This window comes from Rousettus aegyptiacus, unplaced genomic scaffold, assembly GCF_014176215.1.
Source record: "Rousettus aegyptiacus isolate mRouAeg1 unplaced genomic scaffold, mRouAeg1.p scaffold_m13_p_6, whole genome shotgun sequence".
Classification (NCBI taxonomy): Eukaryota; Metazoa; Chordata; class Mammalia; order Chiroptera; family Pteropodidae; genus Rousettus; species Rousettus aegyptiacus.
In genome coordinates, this window is record NW_023416309.1 from 66,117,241 (window position 1) to 66,132,745 (window position 15,505).

A 15,505-nucleotide genomic window follows, 5' to 3' on the forward strand; every position below is an offset into this window, starting at 1 on the left:
AAATAGCCAAAAATATTAAAATTGCTTTTCAAACTAAACGTTAAAATTGTTCAGTCCTACTTATAATCAAAGAAATACAAATGAAAAAATGAGATGCCATTTCTTTACTTACCATATTGTAACATTTTTTTAAATGATGAAATAGTCAGAACGAGAATCTGCTCCACCATTAGTGGGAGTGTACATGAATACTGCCTGTTGCAATGTATGTCAGGAATCTCAAAAATGAGTGTGCCCTTTAACACAGGAATTATTACAAGAAAATAATCGTGAATGCCTATGAAAATATAATTTCGAGCAAGTTTAGTAATTTATTTAAAATTATTTTAAAAGAAGTGGAAATGATAGAAATTTCTAACAATAGGGGAATCAAGGTTAAAACTCATGCTTTGTGCAAAAAAAAAAAAGTGTGCACACTATGCTAAGTCAAAAGTTAAATTTTAAAACAGTCCGTATAGTATGATTCCAATTCTGTAAAAAAAAATTATACAAATGCTATATAAATGCTAACAGTGGTTATCTCTGGATGAGTACTTTGAATTTATTCATGTTTTCCTGTGTATTTTTCATCGTCTACAATGAACATATAAATCTTTAACAGAAAAAAAATTTTAATAGCATCTTTTTATAGGAAAGAAGCCATATACAAAAGGCCACATATTATATGATTCCCTTTATATAAAATGTTCAGAGTAGGCAAATTCATAGAGTCACAAAGTAAATTAGTGGTTGCCCGGTGGTAGGGGAGGGAGTTTAGGGCATGACTGTGTGCAGGGTCTCTTTTGGGAATGAGAAAATGTTCTGGAATTAGGTAGTGGTGTTGGTTGTATAACTTTGTGAATGTACTAAAAGCTACTGAGTTGTATATTTTTAAAAGGTAAACTTTATGGTATGTGAATTATATCTCATCAAAGCTATTTATTTTTTAAGGTAGGTAGTTAGAAGAACTTACATAGGTGGATCAGGGAAGTGAATAAGGGGTAGATAGGGTGGAAACTGCTATTTGAGTATAAGTCATATCGAACTATAACTTTAACCTACCCATGTATTACTTTGTATAATAAAAAATAATCAAAATAAAATAAAAGAGAAAGATGCAAGGTATTATACTCTAACTTTTATTATTTGGGAGGTAGAGTTCACAGATAACCACTTTATTATTATGATATAGAGCCCAAATATATTCTTTGTGTCAAATATTATATTATAACATATAATTTGGGGGCAAAAGTCTGAGGGAAAAGGCCATATAAGTGTATTACAGCCAATAATTAAACCAGATCCTTGCTGAGAAAAATTGTAAAGTGGAAGAACAGAGAACCTAAGGAGTTAAAATATAAAGAATTGTTACCATTGAGGCAACCTAAACTCCGGCGTGATCCCAGTGGCACTGAGTGGTCCTCAGTTCTTTTCACCAATACAGAAAAGAATTACAGATCAGCAAGATTTGGAAAAAGTAAGATTATGTTTCAAGTGAGAAATGGGCTATACCAAAGGTGGCTGCAGAGCCATAGAATTCTAGAAGTAAACCTTATATTGTGACCATGATGGGTGGTGCTAGATGATTGGCATGAGAGGTCATTTTGATAGATATTCTGCTGTTATATAACCCTTTGCCTACTGCTCATGCAGTTACCCAGAATTCAGTCTGTTATAATTAGATTCACGAACTTCCAGGCATATGCATGATATTGTAATGATGGTATAATGATGCTAAGGTTACAGAAAGGTTAGAGTAGTACTAACTGCTTGGGCACTTGTGGCAGGACCAAACCAGCAGCTATTGTATGGCTTTTCACTCCTTTGTGCCTCAGAATGTATGGGGTAATTTAAAATGGGTGTTCAGGGGAGGTCCTAAGGGAGGTCTCCGGATGGGGCCTTCATTCCCCAGTCACTCATGTCTACCTAACAGAATGGACCTTGAAAGCCTGCCTGGTTAGGCTCCATTCATATGTCTGCTATGGCACTTTAAACTCATGTGACAATTAAGTCAATTTTTAAAAAATACATCTTTTCTTTTAAAGTATAAACATAAAAGGCTGATAAAACATTTTCCAGAAAATATGCAGTTTTCTGAGTGATATGCCTAAAATGTTCTTATCTTGAATACAGTAAATCAGAATTTTTTCATTTTATCCTGGCCCAGTATTATTTTTTAAAGACAGTAAAATGAACATTTTATATCAAAGCTTTTGCCATTTGAAATAGTAATTATATAGGTCTGATCCCGTTATACTAGATTTAAATCTCAGATTAGGGTTTAGCCTACCATGGTTCAGGGAGCAAATCCAGCCCACCACATTTTTATAAATAAAGTTTTATTGGAACACAGTTACACCCAATGATTTACATATTGCCTTTAGCTGCTTTTATACTGCAATTGCAGAGTTGAGTAGTTGCTACAGAGACCTTTTGGCTACATTACCTTTAAAACCAAAATTATTTACTATCTAGCCCTTTGCAGAAGTTAGCTAACCCCTCCCTTAGATTAAGATGTACACAAGTTTCTCCTGTTATTCAGATTTACTTCTTGCATCTCAGATAGCAAGAAACAAGTGTTCAGATAGCAAGTCACACACCTGAAAATTTATCTGAATCTGTCCAGTTTCCTAATTCGTATTGCAAGAGTTCAGCTAGTAGGAGATACCTGTGCTCTCACAAAAGGATGAATAAGATATCTTTGAATCATTTTTAACCTATTAGCTAGGAGCTACATATCCCTCTCTTTTAAAGAATAAAACAGTGTTTGTATTATTCAAAACAAATCTTATTTTGCATCTGGAAAGAACACCCACATTGCCAGCAGTTCTGTTGTTCTGTCTCTGAGTTCCCACAGACAAGTGCTAACACATACTTGTCCAATAGCAAGCAGCCTAGGCGACATCAGGCCATTTGGGGCTCTAGTTGTTTTCTCTTTTGAAACAGGTCTCCTGAGGACTGCATGCACAATTCAAAGAATGTAGAATGCTTCGATTTATTGTCATTAAAATGTTTCTTTTCCTGACTTCATTATAAAGATAGATTCTCAATAGAAAATGAATGTCATTATTGGCATCTACTTTGTTGAGGCCCTTTTCCGAAAGCCCAGTGTCTCGGTTTCTGCAGCTATTTATGAAACGCAGCGATTTGTGTAAATATTTTAAATGGCACCGGGTATCATCTTGCATTCTAAGGCAAATAAAATTTATCTGGAAAATGAAGATGAAAGGCTTTATGTTCCAAGTTGTGGCAGGCATGCAGTCACCTCCTGGCCATCCATATTTCTGGTTGGTTTTATCTCATGAGCCAGCATGCTTAGGAGCTCCCTTTTCCACTCTCTGTACATGCATAGAAGAAACTGAGTAATAAAAAAATGATTTTCTGAACAAAAATATTGAATTAAAGGTATAGAAATACCAATGAGATTGTTTACACAACAGGTGGGGTGGGACTTCTCCCACCTTCATCTACTTTACGTGGTAGACAAAGAAGCAACCTTGACTGCCCTGATCATTGCTGACTCGTCCAAGGAAAGGCACCAAATCCGAGCTGGGCCAATCAGCCTCTTTTCAGGAATTTTCTCAGAAAAGTCACTCTGGAATACAGAACTTGGTTGCTGTGGCAGCCACATTTTTGCACTGTGCAGAAAAGAGTGCTTGTAACAGGCCTGAGATGGCTATCCTGACAAAGGCTGTTTGCAAGATTGGCCCTTGACTGATGTCTGGTAACTTGGATTTCAGGAGGGTTCCCACCATTCCCAGAACTGATTAGAGAAGCTCTGTGTGCCTCAATAGGTGGTACATATACTACGGTTTATGCTGAACACCTGCTTTCCTTCTCGGAGTCTGGAGTTCTGGTACATGCTAGGTACATATTACTAATTCAATCTCAAACCCTTATGAAATATCTCCATACATCATACATGTGAGGGATTCAACCAGTCTCACCTTGAGGAACTCTCTCCTGGAGCTTCTGACTTCCTCCAGTATGGCTTACCCTCTGTGCTGGTGTGCAGCTGTCAAACTGGGATCTCCCTTTACTCCTATATCTTTGTTTCTCTCTCTTTTTGATCTTCTGTGTTCCATGTCCTGTTCTTTTCTTGTTTTGGTTCTTCCAGTGTCTTCTTAAGAAAGGGCTCAGGGAAGGTAAAATATTATGACTTTGCACCTTTATTTTACCCTGACACTTGATGGTTTAGTTGGATATAAAATTTTAGCTCCTAAGATATTTTCCTTCATACTTTTGCAGACATTGCCCCATTGCCTTTTCATTTCTGGTACTTTGTATGTAATGTTTTTCACCTCCAGAAGCTTAGAGGAGCTGCTGGTTGTTTCAGCATTCTAAAATTCTGGGTGGTGTACCTTGGTACGTATCTTTTTGTCTTTCTGTCATGGTGGGCACTCACTGCCTTTTCAATAAAGTAACTCATGACTTAATTTTCTTAAATTATTTATTTGGTAATTTCTTCTTCTCTGTTTTCTTTCTCTGGATCTCCTCCTAGCCTGGTTCCCTAATTATATCTCTTTTCAGCTTTTCCTGTCTCTTCGTCTTGCAATTTTATTTTCTGAGACACTTCGTTCGCTTAATCTTCTAAATTCTATTAAATGTTTTATTTCTGCTATCATATTTTTATGTCGTTTTAATTTTTTTAAATCTTTAGTTGTGGTAAAATACCCACAACAAAATTTAGCATCTTAACCATTTTCAAGTGTACAGTTCACTAGATTTAAGTATATTTGCATTGTTGTGCAACGACCTCTAGAATTTTTCAATCTCATAAAACTGACACTCTACCCATTAAGCAACAACTCCTCCTGGAAACCACCATTCTACTTCCTGTTTCTATGAATTTGACAACTTTAGAGACCTCATATAAGTAGGATCATAAAATGTCCTTTTGTAATTGGCTTATTTCACTCAGCATAATGTCCTCATGGTTTATCTATGTCATGGCACACATAAGAATTTCCTCCCTTTCTGAGGCTGAATAATATAATATTCTATTGCATATATCTGCTTTCATATTTTTAAGTTCTAGTTCTTTTTTGGACCCTGAATTTTTCATAGCATTCTGTTCTTTTTTTCACAGATGTAACATCATCATTTAATCTTGCTGAGGATAATAGATTTTTTTATCTCCGAATCGCTTCCCTGCCTAGATTCTTTCCTACAAGTTCTTCTGTTCCCTTGGTATCTATATGCTAGAGGCTTTATTCAGTGGTCTTTGAATGTCTGCTGGCGTGAATGTGGAGCTCCGCAAAGCTGACTGGCAGCTCCTAGCATGTGTGTGAAGTTTGCGACTCTGGTCTTCACTGTAGAGTATGGTGCTTGTGTTATGTCCTGGACAGAGTCTTGATGTCTGTGTCTTCAGGTCTTTCCTATTGGGCTGGTCAGATTCCCCAGAGAAGGACCTTCCAGTCTTCTGCTGTGGGCATCGGCCTGGCAGCCAGGGTTTGTGGGAGCAAATCAGAGAAAAGGACTGGGGATGGAAGGGTCTGTTAACTACCATGGCACCCAGTAACTTCCTCTGATTCCCCTGTCTTAAGGAAATTACTCATACCTCACCTTGCAATGTGATTTTTGTATTGTTTTCTGACAAATGCTCTAGTAACTAAAAGAAGCGTGATTCTGTTTTGAGTTTACTGAGAATTTGTTTTTAAATCCAGAAATAGATAAAAATTGTGCTTAATACCCCCTTCTCCAGAGATGCCATTTTACTCTCCAGGCTTCAGGTGGGAGAGAAGAGCTCTAACTGCTTTGCAAACAGATTTCTAACTCAGTCTTCCTATTTTAAGCTAACCTCGTAGTCACCTTCTGACGTACCTCCTGCCACCAGTTTCCTGATCTTTCAGGAGATTTTGCTCTGAAATCCGATTGAGTCTCTGCTCTTTTCTACTGCTGGCTTGAGATTTAGGTATGCTTTGTTAGTTATTTCTTGTCCATCTACTTTCTAGCTGCCAGAATGTTTTCTCCCTTTTCCCATCAAATTAATACCTTTGGGAAAAATGAAATCTCCTCTGTGTGGTTTTGGTGGGGCTTCAAGAGGAAGTGAAAATAAGTGCATTTGTTCAATCTGCCAGCTTTACCTAGAAGTCCCAGAGCTTGTTACACCTTAAAAATATTAGCATTTATCTGTTATGAGGTTCCAGGTATTCTTTTTTGAATATTTAAATTTTTTCTTCTTGTGCATTTTGTGCTAGATATTATTGTTTCTTGCTAGATAGTATTGTAACCTTTTTTCCTGAATGGATGGCTATTTGTTTTGGCATCATTTATTTAACAGTCTTTATTTAACCACTTGATAGATCCAGACATAAATGGGAATTTAGTAGATATCTGGACTTTCTAGTCTCTTCCACAGATCTGTTAGTCTGATCCACTACCACAGACTGCTACTGTGCAGAAAAATGAGAAAGTGACCAGTAAGTAGGTGCTTACCAATGCGCTGCACCATAGGAGAAACCCCATAAATATTAGCTGCTATCATTATCAATATTTCTATTATAATTTCTGCATCTCAACATTTTTCATCATTTAATCATATTTGTTGATTTTCTAGAGTTTTCGAGCTAAGTTATTGCAAATAATAACTTTTTACTCTTTTCCAATATTTATACCTCTTGTACCTTTTTTTAAATTGTATTAATGGAAGTCCAGAAAATGTTGAATGCTATCGATGGTGGATATTCCTGTCTTGTTTTTTATTTATAGTAATATCTAGCCTTTAAATGCGGTTTTTTATATTGCTTCCTGATACTCTGTCAAAGGAAGCCTCTGTTTTGAGTTTACTGAGAATTTTTTTAAATCCAGAAATAGGTAAGAATTGTATCAAATTCCTTTTTGGAATTTGATGAACAATTCATAAGGTGTTTTCTCTTTTAATCCATTTATGTAATTAATATATATGTATTACATTATATGTTAAGTTCCTAGAAGGGAAAACATTCTTATGTTGCTGGGAGCAAAAATTCTAACTTGGTCATATTATATGCTATATAACATGTTATTTATTTCTGGGGGTGGGGGGGGAATCTCTGCTTGTGGCTATTTTTTATTACAAAGTATATTATTTTTTATATTCTATTAAAAGTAAAGGAACATTTGGCTTGTTGTTGCTTGGTTTAGGTATAAATTAAGTTTTGTGTTAATAAAACGTGGTTTTTGTTATGATATTTGCAAGCACAAAAACACTCTCAAATGTACATGCCAAAAAATGCAGTAAATATTTTACCTCCTTCTCCAGGAGGGTTGATGACAGAATTATTTCTTTGCCAAAAGGAACATACTATACTCAGGACAGATCCGTACAAGACTCTGGCACTACATCTGATAAATGAAAACCAGAAGTTTTCTGAAATTTTGTTGGGTAGAAGTTGAGAAACCTCTCATTTAGAAACTTCACTTTTCTCTGTTCTCTAGAAGTGAAGACTTAAATTTTCCTTTGGACTGGATGCTCTTTTCTATTGATAAAAGTCCTTGCACAGACCTTATAGTTATGCAATATAAAGTAGGTCCCCCACCTTGTTCTCACGGGGACCAGAATGAGTGGCCCAGAGCTTCCATCGGTGGTTCATGAGCTCCACTGTGGGCACCAGATGGTGTCCTTCAGGCCAATTGATTCATTGAATTCTGAGATGAATTGAAGTCTCTTCCTATTATTATGGTTTTTGTCAAAATATTTGATTTCTAAGAGTTTTCGCTTTAGATATTTTGAAAGTAGGTTTAAGGATTTGTAGGTTTACATTTTCTTGGTAGGTTTTACCTTTTATTTTAGTTAAACCTTTTGATCTAAAGGTTTACATGTTATAATACTGGTATTACTGTTTCCATTTCTGTTCAGCTTTTATTTGTGTGATATATCTTCTTACTTTCTTTGTTTGTAGTCTTTCCTAGTTCTGCTTTCAGTGTATTTCTTATAAATAGTTCAGCTTTATACATCATTCTTAAAGTTCCTCTAGTAGAGAAATGTAGCCCATTCACATTTCTGGTAGTTTATTAGTGTATATTTAGTCTTATTCCAGATATTTTATGTTTTTAGTGTACTTTTCTAATTAGTTTTCTTTTTCCTGATTTCCAGTCACCTGACAGCATGCCCGGTAAGGCATGTGGCTTGAAAAGGTGGGAAAAGCACAAGCATTCTTGCCTGAGAATCTGAGTTGCATAATAGGGTAATCATCATGTGATGTTTAACACTAAAGTCAGGGCTTATCGAATTTAAGTAAAACACTCCTTTTCCATCAAAATTAAAAAATGTAAATGTAGAGATTTAAAAAAAAAAAGCCAGTTGAATTAATGAGAAATGGTTCAGCAAACCCCACTTGGGTCAGAAGTCAGAGATGGGGTCAGAGCGAAGGCCTGGCTGCCCTTGGCAAGTATGCTTTCTGGGGCCAATCACAGGGGGGAGCTCCATGCATGGGCTGAGCGGACGGGTCACTTACCAGGGGAGCACTCCAAACCCAGCACTGTGCCTGAGAGGAAGAGGGCCTCCAGAGACCTGGGGACAAATCTGGAGCGTCGTGAGCTGGAGAAGATGGGATCAGACAGCAGCCTGGCAGGTTAGGGTGGTGAGAAAGCCGGGGCAGGAGAGAAGGAGCAGAGGTGAGCAGACCAGGAGTCAGTGCTACACATCTTGTGGTGTCACATTCCCATCATACATGGCGCTGAGCAGGGCTGTGATGCTACTGCAAGACTACAGGAGTGGACAGAGGGCCTCGTAGCACTGGGGCTCCATGGACAAAACAACAGAACGCAGCCAGGCAGTACTACTAAACAGCGATTTAAAGGGATGCTTGGACACTTTACATTCATATTGGGCAAGATTACTTAGCAGCTTGCTAAATAGGGCAGGATATTCTTGAAAGTACTATTAATAACACAGGGAGGGTTTATTGTTGTCAAATGAAATTCACTTAACTATTTCATTGGTGTTTGTGGTAAGATGGAATGTGATATGTCCTATTTGCTTTGTTGTTCTCGTGGTCCTTGATCTCTCTCTCTCTCTTTTTTTTTTAACAGTAAAGCATACACACACACACACACACACACACACACACACACACGTGTGTGTGGTGTGTATATTTATTTATTTACATTACGTGTTCACCTCCCGTAGTTGGATTTCTTTCTGTCACCACATATTTGACCCCTTTTATCTTATCTTCCTCCCTCCTTCCCCACCCTCCCCAACCCCCGCCTTCTGGTAACCACTAGTCTATTGTCTATGTCCATGAGTCTCTGTTTGTTTGTAGCTTTTAGGTTTATTTCCCACACATAAGTGATATCATGTGGTTTTCAACTTTTTCTGTCTGACTTATTTCTCTTGGCATGATTATCTCGAGTTTTTTTTTATTGTGGTAAAATATACATGATATAAAGTGTACCATTTTAACTGTTTTTAAGTATACAGTTCAGTGGCATTAAGTATATTCACATTGTTGTGCTGCTATCTCCACCATCCACCTCCAGAACTTTTTCGTCTTCCCCAAACGAAACTCTGTACCCATTCAACACTAACTCCCTATTCCCTTCCCCCAACCCGTGGCAACCTCCATTCTACTCTATAAGGTACCAGTTCCAGGTACCTTATATAAGTGGCATCATACAGTAATATATCCTTCTGAGACAGGATAATTTCACTTAGCATAATGTCTTCAAGGTATATCTGTGTTGTAGCATGTGTCATCCATTTTGCTTTGTATCCATCCATCTTCCTCATGGGTAAACTCACAGCAGGGATGCTTAAGTCTCCCAGAATGATAGCTCTTGAGACCAGTTGCTCCCACCAAGGCTTTAAAACCCTTAATGGCTCTATAGACTGAATTAGACTCATATTTGTAGGCTGTGTGGGAGGATCATCCTTTCTAATGTGAATATTTAACTGCTTTGTTTTTCCTCCCTTTTCTCAGAGGTTTGGAATATAGACCACCTCCCACCCCCAATTACTACCACCGACTAGAAAGACTAGGAGAGTAAATCCTCCATGTCCTTAGGAAAAGGAAAGTGTGTTTTGGTAACCAAGGGTTTGTGCTCCAGAGTTCTATAAAAGCCATAAAGGTCTGTGTTGAAGAACTAGAGATAAGAGGGCAACAGACAGGGAAACAGTTGGAGTAGAGGCTGGACATGGGTTGGAAGAGGAGGGACCTGATGCTCTGAAGGACTGGCTGCTGCTCAGAAGCCTAGCTGCTAGGCACATCTGGGAAGATCAGAAACCCAAGCATGGGTCTAAGCTTGGCAGCCCCAAAGCCTGACACATTTCCTGCCTGCTGTAACCTGCCAAATTCCTACAAATGCAGGAGAAAGTCAGGGGGCAAAATCACGCAGGCTTTTAGAGAGAGCATTAGACTCCACTAAAAGGCTTGACATGAGTTAGCAGAGTCTCTGACTCTAAAGCAGGGGTCCCCATCCTTCGGGCCACAGACCGGTACTGGTCAGGGGCCTGTTAGGAACCGCGCCACACAGCAGGGGGTGAATGGCAGGCGAGGAAGTGAAGCCTCATCTGTTTTTGCATTCACTCCCCAGCGCTAGCATCACCGCTTCAGCTCCACCTCAGATCATTAGGCATTAGATTCTCATTAGGAGCACTGGTCTCTGGTGCCAAAAAAGTTGGGGACCACTGCTCTAAAGGATCATTTAAAGAAAAGCATCCAGACATTGCCAATGCACACATTTTTCATATGTATATAAATGTGAGATGTCCTGCCAGCTTCAGGAAAAACAAGATTTTTAAAATAAAACTTTCAAAGAAAAAATGTTTTGTCCTCCTGTGGGCTGAGGTTGATTTAAAGTGCCGTTGTCCTCTCTCCACCCTATGAATCATTGGTCCGGGGTCAGGGCCTTTGTGGATCAAATATGCTAGCAACCGGTACTGCAGCATGGCACCATCTAACACCAAAAGCCATCATTTAGAAAGACAAGGCCTTGATGTTTGCCACCATTCCCTCTCTGTCCCCCAGGACAGCATGTAAGTCTGTTTAGACAATTACAGTCCCAAGTGGATATGCAGAATATTTTTTTCCATTCTCTTATTCATGAAATATTCACCTGGGGAAAAGAAGCAGTCTAGCCACAAGAAAGCTTAAAATTTCAGAGGCTGAATTCAGTCTTTCTGTAGGAGAGGTCGGGGGTGGGAGGTGAAGATTGGGTTGAAGACTATCTAGTGTACATGAAACTTGGTCTTGGAACTAAATTCTTTAGAAGAAATTGTTTAGTTATTACGTATTGTTTTCTTAGTAAGCACATCCAAAAATATAGAAGTGCTGTTTCCTTTAAAAAAAAAGTTTTCTCTTACTAAAAATATTCTATTTGGAGTGCTAGAGCATCATGGTGTAGAAAAAATCATGCTTTTCTCTGAAACTGTATATTCTTTTATGAATGCAAAGGGAAGTAAGTAGTCATTCATGTTGTGTAAGGGGGAGTATAAAGTGGAAGAACCTCTTTGAGGGCAATTTAGTAGAATCCAGCATAATTTATCCACATGTGTACAGAGTAATTACAAAAGACTGTAAACAACCTAAGCTGACTGTTGTATCCATCCGTGTAAGGGAATAATACATAGCCACTAGAAAAGAACAAAGTAGCTCATATAAAGTAAGCTAGTCTTTATTGAATGTTTGCTATATGACAGATGTTGCTCTAACTGCTTTATATGTTATTTGTGCGTGTAATCTGCATTACAGTCCTATGAGGTATCTATTCCATACCCATTTTAAGGATGAGGAAACTAAGGCATAAAGAGCTTAAGTAATTGCTCACAGTTGTACAACTAGTAAGCAGCCAGCCAGGATTTAACTTTTGCTGTCTGGCTTTAGAATTCAATCTCTTGGTCTCTATACTGTAACTATTTCTTTCTACGTTGTGAAAGGACCTATCTCTGTAGATCTCATAAGTCAGAAAAAGGGTACAGAATATGCTACCACTTGTATAAAAAGAAGGGAAATGTACATAAATATACATGTTGGGATAAGTGCAGAGCAGTCCAGTCTACTAGGACTTTTCTGTGATTATGGGAGTGTCTAGACCTGCACTACTCAGTAAGGTCGCCACTGGCCACGTGTACTCTTTGAACACTTTAAAAGTGACTAATGTGACTGACAAACTGAACTTTAAATTTTATTTAATTTAAACTAATTTAAAGAGCCACACACGCTAGTGACTGTCATATTGGACAATGCAGGATAGAATATATGTGGAAGAACGCAAAAGGAGCTGGTAAGAGATCATTTAATCTTGTGGTTTTCAAACTCTACTATAGAAAAAGCTCTCAGAAACTTTAGTTGGTAGAACTGTTTCCATAGCTAATTACTTCAAAACCACTAATACAGTTTAACCACTTCGTTTGAAAGATGAAGAAACTAAAAGCCAGAAAAGTTGAGTCATCTGTCTAAAGCTACTTTGGTGACAGAGGAAGATCCTGGACTAAGAGCTGGTCACAATTGGGGTTTATTTTTCCCTCCTTAGAGCAGTTTACATTTCGGTTTGCTAAGGCTTTTATTCAATCAGACTATCAGCTCAAAAAAAAAGACAGCAAAAACAGACCTTTGTCTTCAGTGTTTCCAGAATGCTGGGGAATCCTGTCGGCAGTTTGCTCACCCTCCCCAGCCTAAACCGCATCACAGCTCCACATTCCAGACTCAGCTTGCCTGGCCCTGCTTGCTCCACTACATGTAGCCAACCACCCAGGCCAGGGACCAGGCTTCATTATGTTCGTCTATCTCAGCACCTTGCATGTAGAGGGGTTTGATGAACGTGTACTGGCTATAATTCTAGATGAAGAGCCATGGGTTGGGCTCTACTTCCAGCCTGGAGAGTTGACCCATTAGTGCAGATGGTTCATCAGAAGTTTTCTTTTAACATTTACTGGTGGATGTAGAGAAGCTCTCAGCTAGGAGAAGGATGGGGTTTAGGGGTGCTGATAGATTACTGAGCCTGGAAAGTGGGTACCGGGGTCATTCTAGATGAGTGGAACCAGCAGAGCAGCAAATAACCATGACCTTTTTAAAGAAAAAGTAAACCAAGAAGACTAGTGAAATTAAGAAAAGTAATCAACATAACAGAAAGGTGGTAGAAGAACGGAGTGGAAGAAAATTGCAGAAGAGAGTTTCTCCCGAGATCTCAGCATAGTCAGAGCCTGAGGGTAGAACATGGCAGAGACTCTTTTGGAAGCCCAGCGGAGGGTTAGAGAGAAAGCCTGCTCCACGGGAAGCTGTAGGAGACCCGAAGTTCCCATGCTGACAAGGGCATTTCATCTTCTTTTGACAGTGCTGGCTGTGCAAGGCCACCCCTGCTAGTGAGCAGCTGGGCGGGGGGGGGGGGGTGGGAGGAGGGGCGCTGGCATGAATGTGGACCCGGCTAGGTGGTTCAGGCAGCAGGGCACTTGCCGTGTAGACCAAGTATGGTCCTGCCCAAACCAGAGGCCCTCAGGGAGGAAATGTCTGGGTGGAGCCTCTCTAAATGAGAAAGGAGGAAACAAGAAAGATATAGCTCCAGGCACTCTTCTGATGTCAACATACTTTTGATTGTATCTCCAGGGAGAGGTTGTGCAGTGTCTGCCTACACATCTCTGGAGACAGAGCAGCCCTTTTGTCCTTTTGTCTTTAGAAAGCTCTCATCCACAGAGGATATTTCTGCTCTTATCCCTTATAACTCGCCCCTTTGGCCCTCACCGTGTGAAGCAAAGGGCGGTCTTTCCTAGACTTGCTAACCATGGCCTTCTGGCCTACTCTTTTCCAGGTCTCAAACCTCAATACCTTCAACAGGGAGGAAGAATCATTTTTAAGAAGTAAATTATCTCAAATTAATCTCTAAATTTAATTCCATTTCATTTAAAATCCCAAGAGGATTTTTTTATTCTTGAACTTAAAATTAAAAATTCACCTAGAAAAACAAACAAAAACAGCCAAGAAAGTTTGAGAAAGAGTAATACTAAAGGTGAGTTTGCCCTACTAATTGATAATACGCTATGAAGCTGTAGTAGATAAGGGCCCTATGTCATAACCTACTCTCACTCACTTTAGGTATTCCAGAAGGGATAACACAGTGGATTAGAGCTGAACATGGTTCCTATGGCTCATATTTAAGAATTTTAAAGTCATTTAGTTGACTAGATTGAGTAGGGCCACATTTTTTATGTCTTTTATTTTTAGGAGAGGCAAACCATGGTTGACCTCACAGATTGCGAGGACCTTGTCAGTTTACAATCCCTTATTTTTTATTTTTTACACCTACAGCACCTGGTCTTCCTAGGTGGTCACCCATTCAAGTGCTAACCAGGCCTGACCATGCTTAGCTTCCAAGATAGACAGGATCGGGCTTGTTCAGGGTAGCATGGCCGTAGACAGTAGGGCCACATTTTTTAAATCTTAAAAGATAGGCAAAATGTTTTTGGACTTGATTTGAGAGATAATTAGTAGAGAAAGAAATGATTAAAGTAATAATATAAATAGGATCAGAAGAAGAAGGAATTTCAAGGCAACTGTAAAGTTATTTGCTTGAGGAAGAAAAGGTTGGTTTCCATTCTTTGCAACAGATGTAAAAGAAGTACGGTAAGGTGGAAATGAAGTAGCCTCATCTCAGAAATTAACTAACTGTATAACAAACCACCCTAAAATTTAATAGATTAGAATAATAATGTCTATTTTGTTCACAAATCTGCATTGAGTCCTGACTCCTCTCTTCTCTACCATGTCTGGGACCTCACATAGCTAAAGGCTGGGCCAGTCGGGGGCTGGCCAGCCTCTGCACTTGACTGGCAGGCACGTCCACACACCTCAAGAGACTTAGGGCTCCCAAAGAGAGTGTTCCAGGAGTCCTGGGTAGAAGCTTAAAGGCTTCCTGTGACCTATCCTTGGGAATCTCAAATGTCACTTCCTCTACACGCAAGCAAATTACTAAGGCCAGCCCAGATTCAAGGGAAGAATTAGACTCTACCTCTCAATTTGGAGATTTCAGAGAATCTCTAGCCACCTTTAATCTATCACATAAGGAAAGAAAATTAAAGTCTCTGACCTGCCTTTCTAGCACACTCTTAATTGCATCCTTTTTCCCTTATCCACAGTGAAATCTTTACTCTTCTTCCTCAAAATTTTCTTTGGGAGGAAAAAAAAACCCCAGAGGCTATTACCCAAGTATCTATTTCATCATAGAAACATACAATTATTAAGACTCTTATTCAAGACAGAACTGTATGTGATGTCATTACTATTTTTAATAACATGTATTATTTTCCTAATTGTAAAAGTAATACATGGTTATTCTAGGAAAAGTGAAAAACACATGCAAAAAGATGAAGAAATAAGTTAAATATCATCTCACTTAATTTAGTTGCTGTTTCTAGCCTATTGAAATCCTTTTAGATTCTGAATCTGTCCATTGTTATTCTCCATCCTTCCTAGATTTAATCAACTAAGCCAGTGATAATGTGGAAAAGTACTGGACCAACCCTCTGGTTGACATTTACCCAATAATTAGTAAAAAACATCAAGTAACTAGAACTTACTACATATAGCAAACCCATCAAAAACCAGAACAT

The 15,505-nt window shown here is 38.7% G+C and overlaps 1 protein-coding gene and 1 pseudogene across 4 annotated transcripts in view; one reads left to right on the forward strand and one right to left on the reverse strand.

Annotated features, from left to right (window-relative positions):
• Positions 1-15,505, forward strand: part of SPECC1 (sperm antigen with calponin homology and coiled-coil domains 1) — a 239,842-nt gene that overhangs the window by 196,997 nt on the left and 27,340 nt on the right. The window lies entirely within an intron of this gene.
• On the reverse strand, positions 14,196-14,313 carry LOC118604250 (annotated as a pseudogene).